The 24,286-nt window shown below is 42.2% G+C and overlaps 1 long non-coding RNA gene across 1 annotated transcript in view; it reads right to left on the minus strand.

Moving 5' to 3' along the window:
- LOC134863868 (uncharacterized) overlaps positions 1-24,286 on the minus strand; it is a 53,865-nt gene that overhangs the window by 27,481 nt on the left and 2,098 nt on the right. Inside the window, exon 3 of the long non-coding RNA XR_010165725.1 lies at positions 15,004-15,076. This is a non-coding gene — a long non-coding RNA (uncharacterized LOC134863868). The remainder of the gene's footprint in view (positions 1-15,003; positions 15,077-24,286) is intronic.

The raw sequence follows: 24,286 nt of genomic DNA on the forward strand, positions 1-24,286 counted from the left end.
GAGACACCCATCCTCAAAATTTAACCATTTCGAATTCAGTAGGTGACAGGTCTCAAGAGCTTCACCGGCACTGAAGATGACACTTTCAGGCGGCATTTGAATAATCTGGATGGTCTAGGTTACATAATTATGCCATGACAATTTGGGCACATATGTCAGAGTACAGTCTGGCAGCCAGCGTGTCAGTGTGGGGAGGCTTACAGGCGGAGGGATAAGCGCCATACTGTCCCTGCATTTACTCTCCTCCGCTGTGTTCTGCTAGGTGCTGATTTGGGAAAATTTGCAATTCAAAACAACTTTTTTGAAAAGAATAATTTTTCGTCTCATGAATACGGAATTTTGGGGAGGCACGGTTAAAATTGCACATAGCAACAACGGGGAGACCATTTTGTGGTTAACCTAGCCCTGGCTGTGTCAAAAGAGGAGAACTAAAGACCAGCAGCATACCTGGGAAGTAACAATATCATGGTGCTGTGCTTCTCCTCATGTTCACCAGGAAGCCCAGATCGAGCCAACAGGAAGTTCGTCTCAAAAAGGATGCTCCTTCCGGATTACTAGAAACTGAGTTGATAAGGTTGTGAGAGAAAAGAACACCGGTGCTAAAAGGGTAAAACAAGACGGATGTGCTTTAGCTGATGATCCTTGACAGTTGTGATAAAAGGCTGAAATACACACTTTTATCACCTTCTAACTGTATCTTTAAAACATGTTTTCTGAAAGAGTAGTGTCCACTTGCAAAGAGAGCACTCTCCAGTGTAGAGACCTCGACATCTCATCTTTATTCATGAGCAAATCCATTACAGAGGATATGAGAATACCCAAGAAAAGAGCATCTATCCTGAGAGGCTGAATTCTTTCATTTCTACATTTGAAGTGCTAAAACGACAAGTCCATACAATCCACCTGTCCATTCCCAGAATGCCGGTACCTCACACATTGTTTAGACAGAGCATGTGTGTCATGCTGATGTTTCATGGTGATTCCTGGCAAGCTTATGACATGTTAAACATGACTTGCAGGTGTCACCAACCATGCCCCAGCATGCTTTGCCACTGTCAAACCCCGGTGTTGCTGGGGATTCTCAGGGGACTCGAGGGCGAGCTGGAGAGCGGGGGATAAGTAGGAATGGCAAAGAGGCGAGAGATTGTGGGCATGAAGGTCCTGGGCTCACAGGGGGAGCCAGGTTAAGCCAGTTAAGGGCATTAGACCTCCAGGCTGATGAAAAGGGGCCCTCCCAGATCAAATTGAAGTAAATCTAGCCTAAATCCACCCTACAAAGGGAGTTTAGACTTCGCCATTGTGCGGGCCAGAGTAAACAGGGGGTCCTTGGGTAAGCCTCCCTTCACAGGGAACAAAGGCAGAGAGTTGAGGAACTGATTTTACCCCAGTAGGCCAATGTTAGCACACAGATCACAGGGTTAGACACACTCAAACCTATCAGCTGCTACACAGGCCTCTACGGTCACAACACTCTCCTAAGCCTTAAACAAGCTAGAAGTTCTCCTCACGGCTCTGACACTCAAGCATGCCTCCCGTGACTGCTCACATTTTCTGCCCTGAAGACAGGAGGGGAGATAACTTTGTGCTCAGTGGCTGGCTCTTAGACAGACATCTGAAGGGCAGTTTCCTCACCCTTCTGGCTGTTTCACACATCTTGGCATTTTTCTCTTCCATAGACTAAGAGGATTGTTATTGCATTGTGTTTCCACGACAACTGACGAATCAAGCCTCCATCAGCCTTTTCGTCAAAGCATGAGGCGATTTTCCCAGATGGCCGCCGGGCACTTGTGCTTTGAAAGCGGGATCACAGTGGCAGGAAAAAAAAACCAGACTCATTGACTTAAAAAAAACTTTCCAGAAAGGCAGGCACAATCATCCTGTTAATGGTTCTAATTGAGGCATCATCATACCCGTCACACTCCAGCTGAACCAAGCACAATAAATATGTGTTCAATTAGGATCCATCAAACGCTCGCAGCCACCGCTCCTGGAAAAACAAAGAAGGGCCCACAGCCCATGGGCCTCGTTCAATTCACTTGGCAATCATATTATGATGCTCTCATTTTTGACCTGCTTCAAATTATCTCCGGGAAAAACAAAGCCCTTCTTCTATCCATTTGTGCCAAGACGATTGTTCTCCCGCTCCCGAGTCAGAAACTTTGGCAGATTATAGCCTCTTTGTGCTTAAAAAAGGTACTCAAGCACGCGTCAGGTACAATTACAGTCAAGGTCTACACAAACATGCGCTCACACACACAGGAAGAGGTTACAGGCCCGGCAGGCGTTTGTGCGAACCTGCAGAAGAAAGCCCACATTGCTTCAGTAATTATCAGCCGAGGAAACCATAACAGTGTTCACACAACAGAAGAATGCAAAAACAAAAGAGCCATTCAGCAGCAGTAACACCCAAGGTGTTTTCATAGTGACGGCCATCTCGTCAGCTGACAAACTGCTGAATGAAATGAAAGATAACCACCGCAGGCGACCAGGTGCTTCTTCTGCTCTATTCCCAGCACATTGAGCACTGCTGTTTGAGCACAAATGTGCGTGAGAAAGGATTGGTTCATTTCAAGAAAAGACACATGAACAAGGTGATGTCTTGATTGGAGCGCTACTGTTCATCAGATAGTAAGAACAGTGAGAAGTGCATGAGGGTTTGTTTTCGTAAACACTAATGTATTTATGTGCGAGTATACATGAGTAGGATTTTAAAGCTGTTATATGTAGGGTCACTGCGGCAGTCAGTGTGTAAGAGTTTCAAAAAATAAACAATTCGATACATTTTCAACCTGCAGATATCCGCCTGATTAAAACAATATTGTGTATTGATGCAACAGTGGGCTTGCATTTAAAAAAGGAAGGACTAACAGTGTAAGTGGTTGTCTAACATGAGCGCATTTTAGATTGAACATCCCAGCTGGAAAAGTGTTGCTAAAGTAAAGGTTACATGCACACTGGTTTATACAGTCACGTGCAGTATGTGAAGTAAAGTTTATTTGAATGTAATCCCTGGCTGTATCACATGTTTCTTTCTCTTTATTGGTATCAAATACAGAGTGAAAATATTTATAACTTAAACTACATTTTTCACAAAATGTTCGTATCAGATAAGAAGCCAAACAGTTCATGTTTTTAGGTGGCTATATTGGGAGTTTTACCACATGGCTGTGTGTCAGTGCACGGGCCTCTGCATGTGTGCAGGCTCCAAATGAGCAGGAGGCGGCAAGAGCGCTCCTCACAAGCCTGGCTATAGGAGATGATAAACAATACAGCTGAAGTCAGCCATAAGGAGAGTCTGCCTGTCAGTCCTCTTAGCCTGGAACAGCCCGGGGTTATCATGACGTGCCAGCACATTTGGTGTGAGCGTTTGACTGCTTCACCTCCTAATCGTGCCTCCTCCGGGCAGCGCTCTCATGGGAGACCTCCCATCCTCTACTCTTCCTGCCCCCCCTTCCAGCAGACTCTGCTCTGTTATACTGAATAGGCACATGACTGTGGATAGAGGAAGCTTGTAAAATGTGAGGTTTGTTTCAGCAGCGGATGTGTCCATTCTGCCCTGCAGTTTCCTTGTGTATTTACTGTAGGTTATATGCATATTTTTGTGGGTACTTAGTTTTTTGTCTCTTTAAAAATGTTGTGAGTGTTTTATTTAGCTGATGGTTCTCCCCCACATGTACAGTCAGAGCTAAGCAAGCAAATATTGTACATAATGACATTGCACAGTAAAATCCAAATGTTCCTGCCTACATATTTTTTCAGTGATTGGATGGCCCAACACTGGTTGCTAATTGTAGCTGTGTAACCAGTGTTGGCCTAGTCACCAATTTTGTGGTATCAAGCACTTTATCTGCTATTTTTCCAGGAAATCACATAAGGAGATGATATGTTCCTAAATCCAGTAGCTGTTCTAATACTTCTACAAAAAAAGGATTAGGAGCAATATAAATAGATAAATATGGAAATTTCCAGTTTAATGTGACAAAGAAAATGTGAGAAACTTAATATCCCTTTAATATATTAACTTTTCTAAGGTTATTACCTCCTCCAAGGAGGTTATTTTAATATTGTCTTCATCTGCATATTTCAGTCTAAAAAGTATACAGAACTAGAAGGACACTCTAAGAGCGTAGAACTCCTGCAAGCATTTCACAATGTTAACTAAAGTGCAAAATAATAAGTTATTCCCTTGATTTGAAACCATTCAAATGTAATGCTTACTTCCTTGCCCCGCGCTCCACCCATCACCCAAGTTTCATAAAAAATGGGCCAAAAGTTATTTTTTTATAATCCTGCTGAAAAACAGTCCCACGAACAAGCAAACCAAACCAAAACATGAGCCCCTAGGCAGAGGAAAATATATGCATGGCAAAATGACAATTCCATCCACAGTATTGGACTAAGAAAAGGTGCAGAAAAAGGTCATTTATTTTTGCACTAGAGCACTTCCAGTAAATTTGTCCCGTATGTCATTGCTGGTCATTTTTAACTCATGATTACTTAAAGTAAGGGCATTATTTATAAAGATAAATGATGCAATTGAACTTTTCCACATACAAGACTCCAGAAAAAGCCACAGTCCTTTCAACTTCAGGCAGGTTTGTGTGAGAGGATTCAACCACTCTTAGCAACATTTCCCGCTCCAATTATTGTCACAGTGTCACAACTATTTTCTTTCCCCATGTAAGCATCTATTTCCGTGGCAGAGGCATGCTGTTTGTATGTGGTCTGTGCAGGCCACATCTTCCTCTGTGGCTTGTTGTTCCGCGCATTTCTGAACCCACCCATTTATTTTGGTTTGTCATAAACTATATTTATCTTTTTCTTTCTGACAAGTGGGACTTGAAAAAGAACACAACGTTAAGAGCAAAGCCCAAAGAGCTCTCCTTTCTGGTACGTTCAGAGTTGAAAGAATTACAGTAAGGCTGCAGTATATCCACTGCTGCCATTCTGTGGGCCAACTTCCTGATTATTCATGCAATGATTTAACAGGCATGTAATTGTAACTCTTAAATGCTAGCTGGTCATCTTGTTGACAAGGAAATGCATTAAAAACAATGTCTGAATTTGAAAAAAGCACACATGGTCAAGCAACAAAACACGTAGGAGACGAAGATGATAATAAGTACAAGACAGAACACACTGATCCTCAAAACGCTCTGTAATAAATAATGTGAAGCTTCACCTTCCATGTCTACACGTAACCGAAACCATCAAGGTTTTTGATCTGGACACCACATGCAACACTGCGAGCAGCCAGGTAAAACTGGTTTCCATTATCTTACAAAGCATTTCACTTTGTTCTCACATTTTGTTCCAAGTATTTCCGAACAATACATCAGTCAAAGGTTGAGCAACTCTGCAACAGAGCTCAGGCGGTATCGGTTTCTTAGACTGGCACTGATCACTGATAAAGAAATCTGTGTGCCAAGGTCGTGTATGCAGTGGGGCAAAAAAGTATTTATTCAGCCACCAATTGTGCAAGTTCTCCCATTTAAAAAGATGCGAGAGGCCTGTAATTGTTCATAGGTATACCTCAACTATGAGAGACAAAATGAGAAAAAGAAATCCAGAAAATCACATTGTCTGATTTTGAAAGAATTTATTTTCAAATGATTGTGGAAAATAAGTATTTGGTCAATAACAAAAGTTCATCTCAATACTTTGTTATATACCCTTTGTTGGCAATGACAGAGGTCAAACGTTTTCTGTAAGTCTTCACAAGGTTTTCCACACACTGTTGCTGGTATTTTGGCCCATTCCTCCATGCAGATCTCCTCTAAAGCAGTGATGTTTTGGGGCTGTCGCTGGGCAACACGGACTTTCAACTCCCTCCAAAGATTTTCTATGGGGTTGAGATCTGGAGACTGGCTAGGCCACTCCAGGACCTTGAAATGCTTCTTACGAAGCCACTCCTTCGTTGCCCTGGCGGTGTGTTTGGGATCATTGTCATGCTGAAAGACCCAGCCACGCTTCATCTTCAGTGCCCTTGCTGATGGAAGGAGGTTTTCACTCAAAATCACACGATACATGGCCCCATTCATTCTTTCCTTTACACGGATCAGTCGTCCTGGTCCCTTTGCAGAAACACAGCCCCAAAGCATGATGTCTCCACCCCCATGCTTCACAGTAGGTATGGTGTTCTTTGGATGCAACTCTGCATTCTTTCTCCTCCAAACACGACGAGTTGAGTTTTTACGAAAAACTTCTATTTTGGTTCATCTGACCATATGACATTCTCCCAATCCTCTTCTGGATCATCCAAATGCCCTCTAGCAAACTTCAGACGGGCCTGGACATGTACTGGCTTAAGCAGGGGGACACGTCTGGAACTGCAGGATTTAAGTCCCTGGCGGCGTAGTGTGTTACTGATGGTAGCCTCTGTTACTTTGGTCCCAGCTCTCTGCAGGTCATTCACTAGGTCCCCCCGTGTGGTTCTGGGATTTTTGCTCACCGTTCTTGTGATCATTTTTGACCCCACGGGGTGAGATCTTGCGTGGAGCCCCAGATCGAGGGAGATTAGCAGTGGTCTTGTATGTCTTCCATTTTCTAATAATTGCTCCCATGGTTGATTTCTTCACACCAAGCTGCTTACCTATTGCAGATTCAGTTTTCCCAGCCTGGTGCAGGTCTACAATTTTGTCTCTGGTCTCCTTTGACAGCTCTTTGGTCTTGGCCATAGTGGAGTTTGGAGTGTGACTGTTTGAGGTTGTGGACAGGTGTCTTTTATACTGATAACGAGATCAAAAAGGTGCCATTAATACAGGTAACGAGTGGAGGACAGAGGAGCCTCTTAAAGAAGAAGTTACAGGTCTGTGAGAGCCAGAAATCTTGCTTGTTTGTAGGTGACCAAATACTTATTTTACCGAGGAATTTACCAATTAATTCATTAAAAATCCTACAATGTGATTTCCTGGAATGTTTCCCCCATTCTGTCTCTCATAGTTGAGTGTACCAAACAAAGGGTATATAACAAATTACAGGCCTCTCTCATCTTTTTAAATGGGAGAACTTGCACAATTGGTGGCTGACTAAATACTTTTTTGCCCCACTGTATCTCACAAACATATATATGTTTAAATAAACTACACCGCATCCATGTGTTAATAAGCCCAATGTTTAAATAAACTCTGTCAATTAAAGTTGACAACATTTTGAAATAAATCTTAATTGATATAAAAAGCCCAATAACTTATTTGCATAACAAGATTGACACAGACCCTTCATATTTTCCCTTATTATAAGTGACTTTTTGTAACAAAATACATGAAACACTATGGAGAGCTGTGATGTACGCTGTTTCTTTTCTTAAAGCATATTCAAGTATTAAGCATAATTTACCTACATTTGATTGATTTTAATAACTTATAAGGTAGAATATCTCACCTCAAGTGAGTGGCCCAGCCCTTCGTTTCTTTTTCTGAATGTGGCCCTACCCCTAAGACTACCCTGGCCTAGAACTATGATGAACGTACAAGTTACACAGAGCTTACTCTTTTAAAGAAAAATCTGATTTGATTCTGAAAGGTTGTTGCAATTTTAATAAAGTTATGGAAAGGCGTGCTTTGAGTTGACACATTGGGTTTTTTTCTTACATGAAAAGATAAATCCCAAGTTGGTCACAGGGGCTTTAATGCGAGTGCAGGCCATTAAGAAACTCCATCAGATTCAGAGGGGGATACGTGTCAGTGCCACCCTGCTTCTTCAGAGTCATTGTCTTGGAAAGTAGAACTGGATTTGATCCGACTCTTGTTGCTCTTTAAATAAGCATGTTGACTAAAAGAAAACAGACTATCCCGTCTACCCACAAAAACTTTCCTCTTACGCTAAAACAACTGACAGCTCTACTCGAAGAGCGTTGCACAGACTGAGCGAAAAAGCCACATCTAAAACTTGGAGGCTTAAATGATGCAAGAGGGTGGGCAGCTACTCAGGAGGATGAATCAGAATTTCTCAGTGCATGGGTATACACTCTAAATATGAATTATTAAGAGGCTATCATACCCCCATAGTATGAAAATAAATCCAGGGTTGGATGGAATGAGAAGGGGCTGAGGTAGTGGACCTGAATACTGATGTGGAAAGCGATCCCAGTGGAGGCACAGGTACTAAAAGGCCGCCAGGAAGCTCGCTTGGATCTCCCGCTTCAAGTGCCTGATTGTGCCTTTTAACCTCTGACATGAAGGATTACAACACAGACTGTGACGGCCGGTGCGCAGACATCTAACTGGACACAGCGTTTCCCCATATGATCTGTTGGAGTACATTGATGGGAGAAGGCATAATACTTTTTTCCAAATAACTACAGCACAACCAAATTCAGTTGAAATGGGGTAACTATAACACACTCCTCATTCACAATGGAGCTATTTTGCTAAAGCTTCGCCCAGGTGAGACCAAAAATCTTTTTCCTCCTTGACCACATGAATGTACCCAGCACATTTAACAGCATTTATGGATATGAAATGAAGTGGTATCCTGCTTGCAAAGTCAAAATGTTGGTCTGAGGATGGCTGTGGTATAAAGCTCATGGAGCCACAAATAGGGAATAGAAATACCTACAAGTTGGACCATAAATGTGTTCAATAAGCTTCATGTCAATCAGATATTAGAGGTTTATACTTCTCAAGTCCAAGTTAAAAAGTTGAGTTGATTGGGACAGTAAACAAACAGCCAGGAAATAAATGATGAAAGGATTCATCCTCTGTCAAATTTTAACGCATTTTATCCATAACTCCCTTTCACCAAGCGTAAGAAATATTAAGGTGACCCCATACAATAAGTTGAGAGTAAACAAGTATAAAAATAAATTATCCTGCCATATGTTTGGTTTCTGGCAGCAGTTTAACTAGTAATACTACTTAAGGGAAACAAAGTTGGTGGCTCAACCAGTTTTTCTCAACATTGGTACATTTACAATGAACAAAGAAAATACAGAACAACTGAAGCAACTTGCAGGTTCAGTTGGTGATAAATGGGAGGTTTGATAGTGTGGAGTTAAATGTTATTGAGCATTTCACCACAAGATGGGGTCTGTCTGAGAGGTCTTAATCCTCTCTGCTCTCTGGGGCACAGAGCCCGGGGACTGTCACCAGCCAGAATTACATTGCAACATAATGTGTTCACATCCAAATCATTAAATAAACCCACAACCACACAGAGGTAAACTGGTGCACATCCAGCACATTTTGGGACAACGGTTGTGAACTTACAACTGTTAAAAACTAAAATAGATAAGTCAATGTTATTAGTCTCTGTGAATATCATTTGATGTGTTACAAAAGGAAGCTGGGCCAATATAAAAATGGTTGATTTTATGAGCACTGGATTTTGAGCTGTGGCAGGAAGGACTTGGCCATCACATCTTGCCAAGCATTGCTACAAAGACCAATAGCAATGGGAAAACATCTGGAAAACTGTAACCTAACAAAGGACTGTTCAAATGATCTGAGGTTTAAGAGCCTGCAGTACATTTTATATACATCAGACTGTTTGTTATGGTAGAGAGATGAAAAGCTTTGAGGCAGAAAATATATTTTTATGGTCTTGAGTCACACCAGATCTAAGCTGTAACATCTTAACACATCACACCTGATCAGATGGCTTTAAGGCCTTAAACTCTGCATGGTATCAGACCACGCCTTTCTCATGGAGGGAGGAAAACTAAACCATGTGTGTAGCAGCATCTAGCCAGGCAGTGCAGAGTTCAGTCCAGCATATGGTTTCAGCTAATGCAGAAAAATACTTAATACTCAAAATTGCAAAAACTGCAACAAACTACAAGTACTGCAAGTACTGTAGGGGTCAAAGGTACCTCAGCCAATAAATATCCCTGTAGAACTACACAAGATGATATTAGATATGCTCTAAAAGATCAATAGGAAAATCGACATTTACTCACACCTGTGGCTTTCCGGTGAGGAACATGTTTTACCTTGTACACATATTATCCCAGGTTAAAGTAGGTTTCTAATCCAGGCTTGATATGAAGACACCACTCTTACTGTACATAAGAAAAGGAATATTATCAGCAATATAAGGGCCATAACGCAGTAGCATTGAGTAACGTCTGCTTCACTTTGTAGTGCAGAAGCAACAACAACTTGTTGATTTAACCCATTTACTCCTAAAACGCCGGAAAAAACGTCTCTAAAACCCTAAGTATAGTAGATATAAATGTCCTTATCTCCTGAGGGTTTTCTGAAAAAATACTAAGAATTGGCAACGTCAATGAAAACCTTAATATCTAAGCCTCTGTAGCACATAGAAACATGAAATAAATTGCACTTAAAAGGTAAGACTCACATGCTCCCTTAGCAATAACATACCAACACATTTTTATAAAAAATGTAAAAAGGGGTGGGGAAAGTCCTCTACCAAAGGATCATCAGGTACAAAAACTTCTACTTCCACCTCCCTCTCAAACTCCTCAGTCTCTCCCAATTCCAAATCGCTGCCGTCACTGTCAAAGTATTCGTCGATCGTAGCCATTTTTGCCTTTAAAATAGATTTTAAAAAACGCACGTGAATGTCTGATTGATTGACGTGATTTTCGGCCAACCACACGACATTTGGGTGGTCACGTGGTTTAAAAAACCCAACAAGACCCACCTCATGTGTATTTGAACCAATGACAGTGCATTATATGCTGCATGCCTCATGAAAATGACGACAAATCAACAATGTTGCGCTACGCTGCAGCCGGCAGGAGCTTCAAAGCTGCGCTACGCAGCAGCCGGCGGTAGATGGAATATTGCGCTGCGCAGCATCCGGTACAAATGGGTTAAGTCAGCTGGTTAATGCGGCTGTAGCAATAATCATGGCTCATAAAAAGAACATTAAGGACTAGAAACAGAGCCAGAAGAAAGGGAAAATTGGAGATGGAAAGATCTCTTATGACCTTGCAATTCCTAAAAACCAAAAGATCAATTTAAATCCGAAAAATAAAACTCAAAGCATTATGACATTTAGATAAGCATAATCTAAAAGATATTTCAGTGGAACATCATTTATAGGAATGGAAAATAATGACAGATACTCTGGATAAAGAAAGACAAAGACAGCAGCTGTTTGTCTGACCGTTCATTGGCTCTATAATTCACTCTTTACATTGTAATGTCCTTAAAATGGGATTTTACAGTCACTGCTTTTTATTCCCACATAAAACAGACTCTGGTATAAGCCTATTAAGATGGTATCCAACAGTTTCTTACAAGCTTAGTCCCAAAGTGCCCAAAACTACAACAAAGCATAAAGGCTGTACTTGGGCCACAGTCTGTTTTCACTATAACAGCCGTATGTTTGTTTCTCTCTACATCTCTGTTCTTCCTCAACTATTCCACACTAAGCACAAGGAGAATAAAGCATGTGCAGTCCGAGAGGTTTTCTAGAATCCACCTTTTTATCTCACTTATAGCATGTGGCAAGCAGAGTGTAGTAGTGGAAGGGAAAAGGTGGTAGAGAAAATTAGAGACGAGAGCTGAGGGAGAGATACAGAGAAAGATGGGGAGCAGAGAAGAAAACGAGAGGGGTCATATTTCTTTTCTTCAGCATATATTTCATGTTCTCTGATCTGAGGAGGAAATGTTAAAAAAAAGTTATTCCAGGGAGATACAGAGAGCATGGATACAGCTTTAAATTTCTACTTTTCTGACTTCAAACTTCAAAAGTACAGCCAACCGTCTGATCTATCCACCAATACAGTCTTTGTAAAGTCAGAGTTCACTGCTTTCTTGGTACTTTAATTCACACATAATCAAATTTGTAAGATCATTCAACTGTATCCTAAAAGTCAACTTGTTTTGCATAGCAAGCTAAAGTCTCCTAAATTAGGTTCTTGTAAGTGCTCACCAGACAACCCAAATTATTCTATAGCCGTTTCCAAGCAAAAAATGCAAACGTACATCCCTTTTGTCTCTGCACTATAGTAGCCCTTACACTAATTCAATAGGCCGCATGCTTCTGAAGGTGAGTAAAGTATGGTATGTTTGCAGTGAAATGTTTTTAGGTTTGTTTGAATGCAAGCTACATTCATCCTGCTGGCAAACCACAGCTGCTGGACTACAGGAAGACCTGGTGAGGCACAATAACAAACCGCTCAGGAGAGGCCTGCAATAACACCACAATGAGTGATCATACACTTTAGAGGGGAAGAGTTTTGAAGGCTGTCGATGTGTGTGCTGCTGGCTGGACTGCTGAGTGCTATAAGAAGACGCTGACTCCCTGCTGCTCGTACATCACTTGACAGGTGAAGACAGGGGGGAGGGGGAGGGGGAGGCAGTGAACGTGGTTTTGGTCTCTCCAATAGAGCATCACTAACCAATGAGAGGTGATGGGGACTTATTGACTTGTCTGGCTTGATGGGCACTCAGTGGCTGACACCACCGCATGCAACATCCTTCAACACTAAACCCAATGGCCAGGCGTGATCCAATCCTCTGCCCGCTAACCTCCTTACACCGAAATACTCCTGAGATTACCGTCCAACCTGCCATCCCCATTCACTTGCCTCTGGCAACGGGGAGCAATGCATTATGGAGATTGATGCAATACACGCCATTTTCATCTCTCCTTGAAAGAGGAGGTATTTCAAAAACAGTAATTCAACGCCTGTCTCTCTGTCCTGGCACTACCTTGAGAAGGAAACCACTGTATATGTGTGCATGTGAGCAAAAGTGTAGGCTTCTGTTCATCGTTGTTATAGAAGTGTTTTTGACTATAACCTTTTCAAGAACTAAACTTTAAGCATGGCAGCAATTTTAAGTAAACATGTTCAAGGTTTCCACCAGAAAACCTGTTAGGCCGTGTGCCCCTGTTGGCCTCGGGAACAAAATTGGATAGAAGGCTAAAGCTGGTCCACCTGAAGAGTTCAGACCCACTGAACACACACATGGCTTTCCCACTACCGTCGGGTGATCGGAGATGATTCACGAGTGATGGTAGCAGTAAAATAGCTAATACAATCATAATTACTTATTCGCAATCACACCCAGGCTCTCTCTGTCACAACCACTCATTCAGTTAAAAACAACCTTTGAATAGGGCTTGATTGTTTAAATAAAACACAGTTTTCAAAGTATATTTATAAAACCTGCATAGGTAGGCAGCAAGTTAAACTGGGCATGACAGGTTTGCAATAGAATGGCGGAAACCACAGTTTTCTTCACAGACAAAATACCGTATCAGTTGTGTTTTGCATAATAAACATTTTAAGTCCTCTTCCATTTCCCTCCAAACTGATGTTGGCAATTAGAAAACCATGCTCAGCCGACAGAATCAAACCGCTCCTGAGGTTAGCCTGATTAAATATAATTCAGTAAACATTTCCCAGGACAGTCTCATGATCACTTTCATATCTTTTTATGCACAGACTTTGCTTTGTGAACTGTTCCAGACATATCCATTAGAAAAGGGCAGTATAAAAGTTGGTACGGCTTTTTTTTTCTTATTACAGGTTTTGTGTGCTCCAAGGTAAAGCAATCTTGTAGAGGACAGAGCAATAGTAAAGCTCCTCTCTTCAAATGGACAGTAAATTGAGATGAACCGACTTGAGATGAACTCCTAATCAGCCGCCACACAGAGACAATCCCTGTGATGACTGGTGAAGGGTATTCATTGGAGAGGAGTTTAACATCATTGCGTCTGATTGACTGGGCTCTCAACCACCGTTGGTTAAGGGGGCTCCTGGGGTTAGCATGGTCAGACAGAACAAGCGAGCGCAAGAGAGGTAGTGGAAGAGAGAAAGAGGGCCCCTTCAGTAAATGGGCAGTCCGCAGGGAGTTGTACAGCAGTCTAATGGAGCCTCATCACGGCCAGTCTGTCAGTCAGTCAGGTGAAACAAGGTCTAACGGGGTCCTAATGAAGACAGCTTTTGTCTCGGAACTAGCTAAAAAGAAGACACTTATTATCTATCTTCCATACTGTGGAATATTACCCGCTCAAAGTCAACAAGAGCAAAGCAACAATCCAACTTTGAGACCAGGGCAGGAGACCGCAGATTGTTTGGAAACACAGCTAATACACAGATTAATACACATGGACCATGTCCCAGTCTTGCTATATTGGACATCCTGATAAGACTACTCGAGGCCAATCAAAATTACAAGGCTGGAATCCTCCGTCATATAAACCCTTTATTGCAGCCTGGGATAATTATTTGCTTCCTTTGTAATTGTTTTTATATGTTTGGTATTGTTGGCTGCACAAACCCACAAGGAGACGTTAAATACATAAAGTACTGCAGCTTGCAAATGTTTCCCCGATCTTATTAATAATACACAACAATGACATTGCTTAACTGAGTCATTAAATATGCATAAGCACATTGGGATACAGACTTCACAGGTTCATAAAACATTTCCCACTAAATGCTTCTAGAAAGAAGTATCGCTGCTGTCGGCTGAGTCTAATTTTCTTTTATCTTCGTCCAGTTCCTTCTTTCAAATGATCTGCCAAATTCCCTAACCTTTTGCATTCAAAAACTATACATCATACGCTTCTCAGTCCAGCTATAATAAAACCTCTTTTCAGACAACGTTTATTGCCCATGTGGGACATTTTGGACGAGTATACGAGTTGCATGCTCTCCTTCTACTGAACTACTATCAATATTTCCAGAAGACAATGCACAGAAAACACCAACAGGTCAGGGATTTGTGGCATGAAGATGAAGGAAATGGTCCAGAAAATGTCCCCTGATGCTGTCTGAAGCCCTACAGGCATCACAGAAAAATTAAAAATGCTTTAAGATTGGTATGAGAAAGGTAGATAAACTAGCGCGCCAATCACCCCCACTGTCCATCCCAGCCCGGCAGCGTTGCCTCAGGACACAGCCTCTGGGTGGGCCCCCAACCAGGCCGGGGCCCATCGTCTCTACGGTAAGTGCTCGGTCACAAGGCTGCCAGGGGCTGCAGCATATGCCACCAACTCCCTGGCGTTTCCCCCTCGGTAAACAGAGACCCTGCTAATGGAGGCATGATTCTCTGCATGGATGTGCTCCTGACTGACCTTCAGCTGGCCGTCTCTTCCTCTTCACCGCCAAATGACTTCACGGCTGGATGACGCTGTACTGCCTCACTCGCTACATGTGGGACAGAAAAAGGGAAAAGGATGAGAGTGAGGAAGACACAGACAGACCTTTTCGGTCTGTCCTTGACCTCTGGGAAGAAAGAGTGCTCTGCGAGTCCAGAGAAGAAGAAAAAAAAACAGCAAGCTTGAGCCATTCGTCGGATGTGCACTCAAATAATATTATGGTACTCATGAGAGGCAGGACAACAGATACCTGCACTCAAAACATTCACACCGACACAGTACTCTTGGACCTACATCAATACCAAAACAAGTACTCCAGGAGTGTTGCCAGTTATAATCATTTATATGATAATTGGCAATGGAACAAAGCTGTTGTAGAACGTGTGTTTACCTCACTGAGAAAAGGTTCGAGAGCAAGGACACTACATGGACAGTTGGATTTTTTTTTTAAGAAGTATAGTAAACTCTACCCTTATTGTTATGATCATGGGCTATAATTAAAGCTGATGTATTTTGATTTTTCAACATAAAACTCAAGCTTTACACATAATGACAGGCTTCTAAGTCATCCACCTATGTGTAAACAGTCTGCAAAGACTGAGTGGAAACTGAGGATCTGACCTATGAGCTTTGGCATATAAACCTCTCCATGTATTTATTTGTGTTGACTTTGTTTGTACTGCATGCATGCCTGCTGCCAGTAAAGCATACCGTTGCCCTATGTGCCGAAACACAATCATAGAGGAAAATAGTTTTAATAGACCTTTGGTACTTCTTTCCCTCACAATGGCCATTGCCCCAGAGTGTCTGCCATTCTGTGGGCATCTAACATAATTACAGGGCTTTGTAGGTTTGTAAAGGAGTATTGGAGCTAGATAAAGCCATCATTACAGTACACATACACTGTCGAGACACAACCCCAGCACTGGGACAAAGCAATCACTACAACTGTATTATCTTTCCTGTACAAGTCTATAATTAGTTTTCCCCCTTGTTACAAAGTAGGCATATGTTTCATGGAAGAATGAAAAGAAACAGATTACTTCAAACCTTAACGCCGTCCTATTTCTCTGAGATAGTTTTATAGCAGGCGAAGATAAGAGGAGAGCTACAGGGAGAGACTCTATAATGTGTCTCGGTATCAGGGAGCATGAGGGGAGTTCAGAAGCAGAGTGGAATGAGGAGCCCGAGGCTTATGTCTTCAAATCACAGCTTTCCCAAGCACCGTCTCGACTTTATAACTGTTAAGATGTTACAGGAAGGGAATTAGTTTTGACAGTGTACATTCATAAACTCCTATAGTACATGTGTGTATCATTACTCACACAATAATAACATCAATATCGCAAATATTATATTATATAATATCTAGTGCCCGTCGACCAATATGGAGCAATTAGTTTACAATACACTTCCTGTCCGACATCTAGAAGATGTTTAGGAGTAAGGGAGTTTATGCTGGCATCTATTAAACATAAAGGGGTCGCATTTAATTGCAAGGGAGGGGAAAAGATGAGACATGACTAATTATCTTTATAGCCTTACAGCAATATTTATTTGACTTCCGCATTTGCTCCTATGCTATGTTGAACAGTGGGCAGTAGAAGATTTACTCCATGCAGGTGTTTATTCCCCATCAACTGCCAAAATGAAAACTGTAATATACTGAGGTGATGTATTGATTTTTCATTCCATATACTCCCAAGCCAAATACCAAAGGTAACTGTTCTACTATAATTCCATAAACACACATTTCTGTTTGGAGGCAGCGAAACAAGTGTCCTGATTCATGGCTAATGCAGCTCTAGCACTAAGAAAGAATACTGAGAGCCTGAGACAAGAACGCAGTCAGGGGGAATACAAGGTTGTAAGAGACAGAAGATAGAAGGGGAGAAGAAAAAAAGAACAGAAAAATAAATTGAAACACCCTAGAACTGAGAAGAGGGGGGGGGAGAGTGGTGTCATGGGAGCTGAAAGAGGCTAGTGCCCTGCTATTGAGCGCCTGGAAGAGCACGGTCTGATTTCTTCCCTTTCTGCTTTTTTTTTTTTTCTTTCAAAGAGCACTTGAAAGCTCTTCTGAGGTATCGAGCAGGTGGGAGTGTACGGTGAGGCGGACTGGGGCAGAGAATGGGCAGGATTGAATATAGCAGCTCCCTCTTTTTCTATCCAAAGCACAGAAGTGGAGGACTCGGAGGTCCAAAGGCCCAGTGGCCCAGAGCTCCAGCCAAGCGTCTCTGAGGAGCCTTCAGCCGGGCAGAGGTGGAAATTGGAGGTGCGAGGCCGGGCACCGAGGATGAGGGCTAACCATAAAAGCTGGGGAAAAGTATAAACACTGGGAAACCCTTATTTAATTTAGATGTTTTTGTACCAAAACTTACAAAAATGTCACACTATCAATCCTAACAGCAACAACACTGAAATAAACCTATTGTTTCCATTTAATAATAAGTATACTGTTATCATACCCAAGTCTGAAACACCTCAAATCTAGCAATGGCTTGAAACAAGACAATACATAAATAAAATACCAGGGCCAAAAAATATCAACTACAATATAACAGTAATACTTTTACATGATAAGATATGTAGCATAACATTAACCCCTGCTATGTGAATCAACGCCCTTAATTTGTGTGATTATGACACTGAGAACTGCCTTAAAACAGCTGAAGGAAAGTAGGCAGAAGGCGGTATTGACTCAATCCAGATTGTTTAAAGTTTGCACTTTAATATAATTGATCAAAACAGCAGCCACCCTTTGAATGCTCAGCCTTCTGGGACTCACTTCAAACAGTATCAATTATAGAAATCGGCTCGGAGGACTGGAGTCGATTCCCTATCAATAAAGTATTCAGCTGCAATCGCCAGGAGATTAGGGGAGAGATGAGCTAAGACCAAACCAACAGGACTGCCTAAATCTACTGCATGGTGGATGCTCCGGTAAACTAAGTAGCTCCAGATGATCAAACAGGGGCTATTCAAATCAAACACTGCGTAGAGCTACAGTAGCAGAAGCTGGTAATACAGTGTGGACCTCTGGAGAACTGCATTGCAGCACTGACTGAACATTTTAACTGAGAAGTTGCGCAATAGTTTTACCATCACTCTGTTCAAACTGTATAATTATTGTTATGCTACAACTTACCAAATGATCCGCACAACCTGGAGAAATGGGATAATCACACTGATTGAGACATACAACATAAATGCTAAGGAGTTCATCCTGGTTCAAGCTAAGTTAGTAATTATCATTGAAGGAGAGATAGAGGTAGTACGACTACAATTAAAAACATCTATATGAGGATTAACCGTTAACAGGTTAGGAACTACAATTCTTTCTTTGGTTTTCTTTTTCCTAACACTTGTAAGGAGAAGTGCACTGAAAGCAAACATGATATTCTAAGTATTCAGACCAAAATGATTGCAACACCTTCAAGACAAGGTCCTAACACATCTATCTCTCCAAGTCACATAATGTAAGGGGCCCAACCATTAAACCTCAGAAAATGTTTCTTAACCTTTTTCTACTTCAAGAAACATATTTTGCATGATTGCAGAGAAAGCAGTGTAAAAATTAATTACCAGTAACCTTAAGGTATCCAAATACACTTTTGTTCTAAAGCGTGTATTGAGTGGCAACCCCAGTCCACACCAAGCATTGACGGGCGTCATTAACATCGAAAATTAACAATAATACCAATATTAACCAACTTATTTGCTAATAATCTATTAACCACATATATATTATCCGTCAAAAATTGTACTTGTTGTTACTTGTACGTTTCCTATTCACGCTCCTCCTGAAATTGCTTATTTTTGCTGCTGACACCCAGAGAAATATTCTTCAGCTCAGCCTTGTTAAACAATTAAGGGTGGCTGTTATCAGATCGCCTACGGTTGATTCTTACATTACAACAAAATACAAAAAAACAAAAACACATGCCAGTACATGCACACATTCACTCATATGCATCCCTATGTACCCCCACTCGTCCACAGTATCAGCACTGCATAGATCTATTGACAGGGCCATGCCGTATCAATGACACCTTCAATCATTACAGGCCCTTCTCCCCGAAAGCCTCTGTAGCGACACAATCATTACAAATTGATTGCAAAATAGCTAACAATCATGATTAAATCATTAAATTCTTGTCTACGCTTCAGAGAATGGGGAGAAAATTAACTTCCCACCAACCTCATTTTTTCCCGAACACGAAATAATGATTTTCTGCCAGTCTAATTACAAAGCCAACATCTGATCAAGCCCGCATCCAGAGGGGATTATCACATGCGCCAGTATTAGACCTCATTACCAGCCTGAGTGCAGAATTATTACATCTTGTAATTGGATGGTGAGATTTATATACAGATCAGGCCGGTTTCTGTAAGATTGTAATTACAGGCTTCGTTGGTTAGCTACTTATCACTCAGCAGTGGAGTGCAGGAAGTCGGCGCGTGGAAGAGCATTTCATTAATCCCTCACCCTGTCGGCGGGGGGGAAACGCTGTACCTTCCATGTCTGTTTTAGGGACAACATCGTCATTCGCACATCAAACAATTTATCACCCCCTCCTTTGCCCCAAACGCGGTCAAAGAAGCCCTCTGTTTCCTGAGCTGTTCAATGAACAATTATGGGAAATTTGTCTGAATGAACTCTCCGTTTTTATTGTTGACTGAGCCCCATTTTCTAATTACCAAAGATAAGTATTATGCCCTCAGCAGAGGCATGTTGGTGCACCTTGCTTGAGAGTTAGCTAGCTAGGGTTAACAGGCAAAAGGCTCATTACACTGCAGCTTTGGGGGAGTGTGTATCTCTTGTGTGCATATGGGCGTTTGTGAATCCATCTATTTGGCTTCACCCATTTATACAGTCCAGAGACCACAGCCTTTTTTTCTCCTCTCTGTGGGCAAAGCTGTTCTAGGTGCCTTTAGCTTGTGTAAATTATTTAACACACTTCCTTCTCTTTTTATCCTAAAGAGGCGCTTAATTAATGGCCTGGGACACTTGTTAAACACCTCACTTTCCATGGCACAAATCTGCCAAGTGTGATTAGACAGGACTAGCGTGCTCCAGTTCAACAGCGGAGCAAAAAAAACTGAGATAGAGAGGCTTCTGCTGCCATCATCGTCACTCCTCATCACAACTCCAGCAATTGCTGCTCTACTTACAAACAGGCCACTCGCGATAAAAGGAAATCTGCTCTGACAATGTCAACTTCTGACAACTTTTACACATGGTAATAAATTGAAAGCAGGACCGAGGCAAATCTCGAGGCAAATGAAATGAAAAATGACAGACGGAGCGAAAACGAGGAATGTGTGTTGTAACGTAAAGCTGATGGAACACAACTCATTTGCTGTCCGCCGTCCTGCGACTCAGCAAGAAACGCCTCGATCCACGTGTCAGGGTGACACTGTGGGGGAAGAAAAGAAAGCATCAGCACCTCTTCACAGTTAACACCCGTACAACTTACTTTCTCTCTGCATATCACCGAGCCCTCCCTGTAACAATCAATACAGGCCTACATTTTATGAGACAAGGAGTTAACTTGTTCAATTATGCCACAGACAGCTCTATTCTTTTGTAACAAGTAATCTGGGTAGTGAAATCAATACTGACAGGCTCACGGCACGCTAGCTAATTTCATATTACCTCCAGCCAATGGCGGAGCAGCTCGTAATGGAGCTGTAGTTCCACTTCATTATAAGGAAGGAGGGGGGGATCAATACTAGCACAGACGCCCACGTTAACACACACACATTTACACACACAAGCAAAAAGGTCTGATTTTCCACACATGGACTAACACAAACACATACGGGCAAAGAGGGCAACTCTGCTACTTCAGAGCCCTCGAGGGGCTACACAGAGCTGTCTGATGCAGGGCAGATGGAGTGGGGGGGTGGATGGGGGTCCAGGGTCAAAACCCCCCTAAAATAAATTACACTTCCAATCGCCAAACAAGCGCACACACCGACAACCGCTCACAACTGCACACCTTTCCTTTTCAAACTGTCGAGCAATCATCAGGGAAATATCCCCGTTTTTATTCACTGATCTTCTTTAAGCACACACACAAACAAACACACACACACGAATACAATTAACACTTGACTTCGTCACAACAAGGTCATAATCTGATTCAAAGGTTGAATCCTGAGAGGCAAAAGGGAAATGAAGAAGAGAGGGGAGAGAAATAAGGGAGGATAACCTTCAGATGGTGAATCGAGTCTTTGACCTCTGCAGCTAATTACAAATTAAACTCCATATCTTCTTTTGTAAAAAATAAATATATATCTCCTTTCTTTTTTCTCATTATTGTTATCACTCTGTAGGATTAGCTGGGGACTAAGGGGATGATGTTGTCTAAGCCGATGTCAACTGTACAATTACTCGACTCATCCATCCCTTTCCAAGAAAAATAAGACACTGTAGATTAAGATAAGCTTTCTTGAGAAAAGAATGGGGATGTAAAGCCTTTGACAATTACCAAGTACACATGGCACAGGGTGACAATTGCTCTTGGTAAACAAACTAAATACTCATTAGGCCTAACTCTGACATTCCCTTTTTTCATAACTTCCTATTATGCAATTTGGATTTATTGCACTCATTAATAATCTTTACTAGGTTAGACTACACACTATGACAGGGGCATTATTTAGCTTAAGTAAAGCGCTCGCAGAACGAAGAACAACCTGAGAAGACATCTCAAATGCGTTAAGATAGGAACCCAATTAAATGCATTTTAATCTAAATATCCCTCAATATGCTTTATTGTTCTCCTTTCATTTCCCTTTACTATTCCATATGGAGCTGCAGTTATCAGGCAGACAGGCTTTATGAGGCTGACAGAGTTGTGCAACACTGAGTCCCATCAGTCCTCAGCCATTACCAGGCTGGCAATGTCTCAGCAGCAGGGGGCACAGAACTGTAACAAACGCCGGCCTGTGGTGGGAACGTTTAGGACGAAGATATTCACTCGAGATATCCAACATTTATTAACAATTAGGTGTGCACAGCATCCATTACATGCCGAAATGAGTTCAGCTGTAAAAAGTTTTAATTTGAGGATCATTATGATCATTGTTTTCCTTATTAAGACCAAAGGGGAATCTGTTGCCTTGCACTATACCACTGTGGATTATAGATGTTCATGTCACACACACACACACACACACACACACACACACACCACCACCCCCCCCCCTCCCCCCTGTTCTGTGGCAATATTCCCTCTCTGGTATCCGTGTATGTTCAAATTCTTTTGATCACTTCTAAGGTTAAGGGTAAGACGCAGACGGAAGACAGAATTAATCAATTCATTCAAGACTATGTGCAAGAGAGTGATACAAAAAGAATGGAGACAGGCAGAGGAGGAGTTGAGAGATGGAGGGTTCAGACTCACTCTCGCCCATTTCCACCTCCCATTATCTGATTAGCCTCCCATTTCTTCCCCATCAGTGCGGTGACCTGGATTTCGGCAGGATGGCGATGGTCAGCCAGGGCGGGGTCTGGTGAGAGGGGCCAAACCATTTGGGGGTGGCGGAACCATAAATCAGCGGCAGGAGAGAAGATAGAGGGGGATTTATAAAGATGTTGTGCTCGGCCAGCCCACTTGTGGACAATGTGATGAATTCACAAGCACATTGCCAAGGCAAACTACTTCATTATACCATGGCCCAGTGGTCATTAATCTCCCTGGGAGGCCAGCATCCTGGGGGATCGCCAGACCAGAGAATTTATTCAGGCCTGGAGGTACCCATTTCATTAGCCATTCAATCTGTTCAGCCCCCCCCCCCCTCTCTCTCTCTCTTTCTATCCCTCTCTCTGTCTCTACTTGCCATCACCATAGTTTATATTATCTAATAAATAGTAGCTCAATTTCTCCTTGTGTTGTAACAAATGACTTACTCCCACAACGTTCCCTGAATTGTTGAGTGCATTCGAATAATGCCTTTTTTTCCCCCACATGCGTTTAGACACCGGTGAGCTCTTTGGGTTATGCAACTAAACATTAATGAATCATATCTGAGGATTGTAATTTGTTTTTCTGTGTATCTCTGATGGGTATTATTGCGTAAAGGAAAACATTAGTGTACTGATGGTCCAACACTACAATCTCCCAGCCTATATGACCAGGAGTTGAGCCACAGTGTAGACAGAGAAGAGATTCCCAGAGGTAAACCCCTCAACTGGCTACTTCGGCCCTGTAATGGTGTCATTACTGGGGGCAAGTGCTGCTGGTCCAACATGTTATGGGAGGGCCAACATCCAGTGATTACTTATTAATGCCGGGGCTCCTTATTCAACACACACAGAGAAAACAAATATGCCATCCCTTCTGTCTATTACTGTGATCAAACAGATGCACCTGGACACAGTTACACACACACACACACACACACACACACACACACACACACACACACACACACACACACACACACACACACACACACACACAGTGCTTCAAGGAGAATCAGGGTTGCCAGTGACATTGTGATGCTAGAAGATATTTATCCTCAGCCAACGCTTGCTAAACAACTCAGGTTAGTTGTAGTGGCATTATGTGAAGCTGCCAATTGGTAACACTTTGTCAGACACAACAGCAAACACCTATGCATATTATTTTTGTCTGACACCATTTCTAACACAGCTCAGGAAACATTTCCATTATCACAGTGACTTCCTCCCATGTTATGAGGTATGTAAAACCCGTGTCGGCCAAGCACCGTTCGTCTGTTATCATGTGATCAGGCCCTGCGTCTGGAAATGTAGGTAAGCTTCATCTTTCTATGTTCTCTTGCTCCTCTCCCTAAAGGAGTTAACCATATATATATATATATATATATATAGTGTGGAATAATTTCATCAACCAAGCTGTGTCCCCGTGGACTCCTTCCACTTTAAACACTTAACGGGTTAAATAAATAATGATGGCTTCCACACTGTGTGTGTGTGTGTTAACGTTAACGGCACCAGCCACTAGCCCCAGGTCCCACAGCAGCAGGAGTCCTTAAAGCGAATAATTTGCTTCCGTTCAGGCCTGCACACTGTAGCCATTCGCCAAGCAGATTATGGGCCTTTAAGTAGCAGCCAGGCCTGAAATGTGACTCTAGGGCTCATGGGCTGTCAGGAAGGAGGCAAGACTCTTTAGAGAGAAACAGTGGGACAGGAACAGAGAGGGATGGGGACTGATGAGAAAGCTTAATCTTAGATATACGAACGAGTTGTGTGAAAGAGATGATGGGG

Source organism: Eleginops maclovinus, chromosome 4 (genome assembly GCF_036324505.1).
Source record: "Eleginops maclovinus isolate JMC-PN-2008 ecotype Puerto Natales chromosome 4, JC_Emac_rtc_rv5, whole genome shotgun sequence".
Lineage (NCBI taxonomy): Eukaryota > Metazoa > Chordata > Actinopteri > Perciformes > Eleginopidae > Eleginops > Eleginops maclovinus.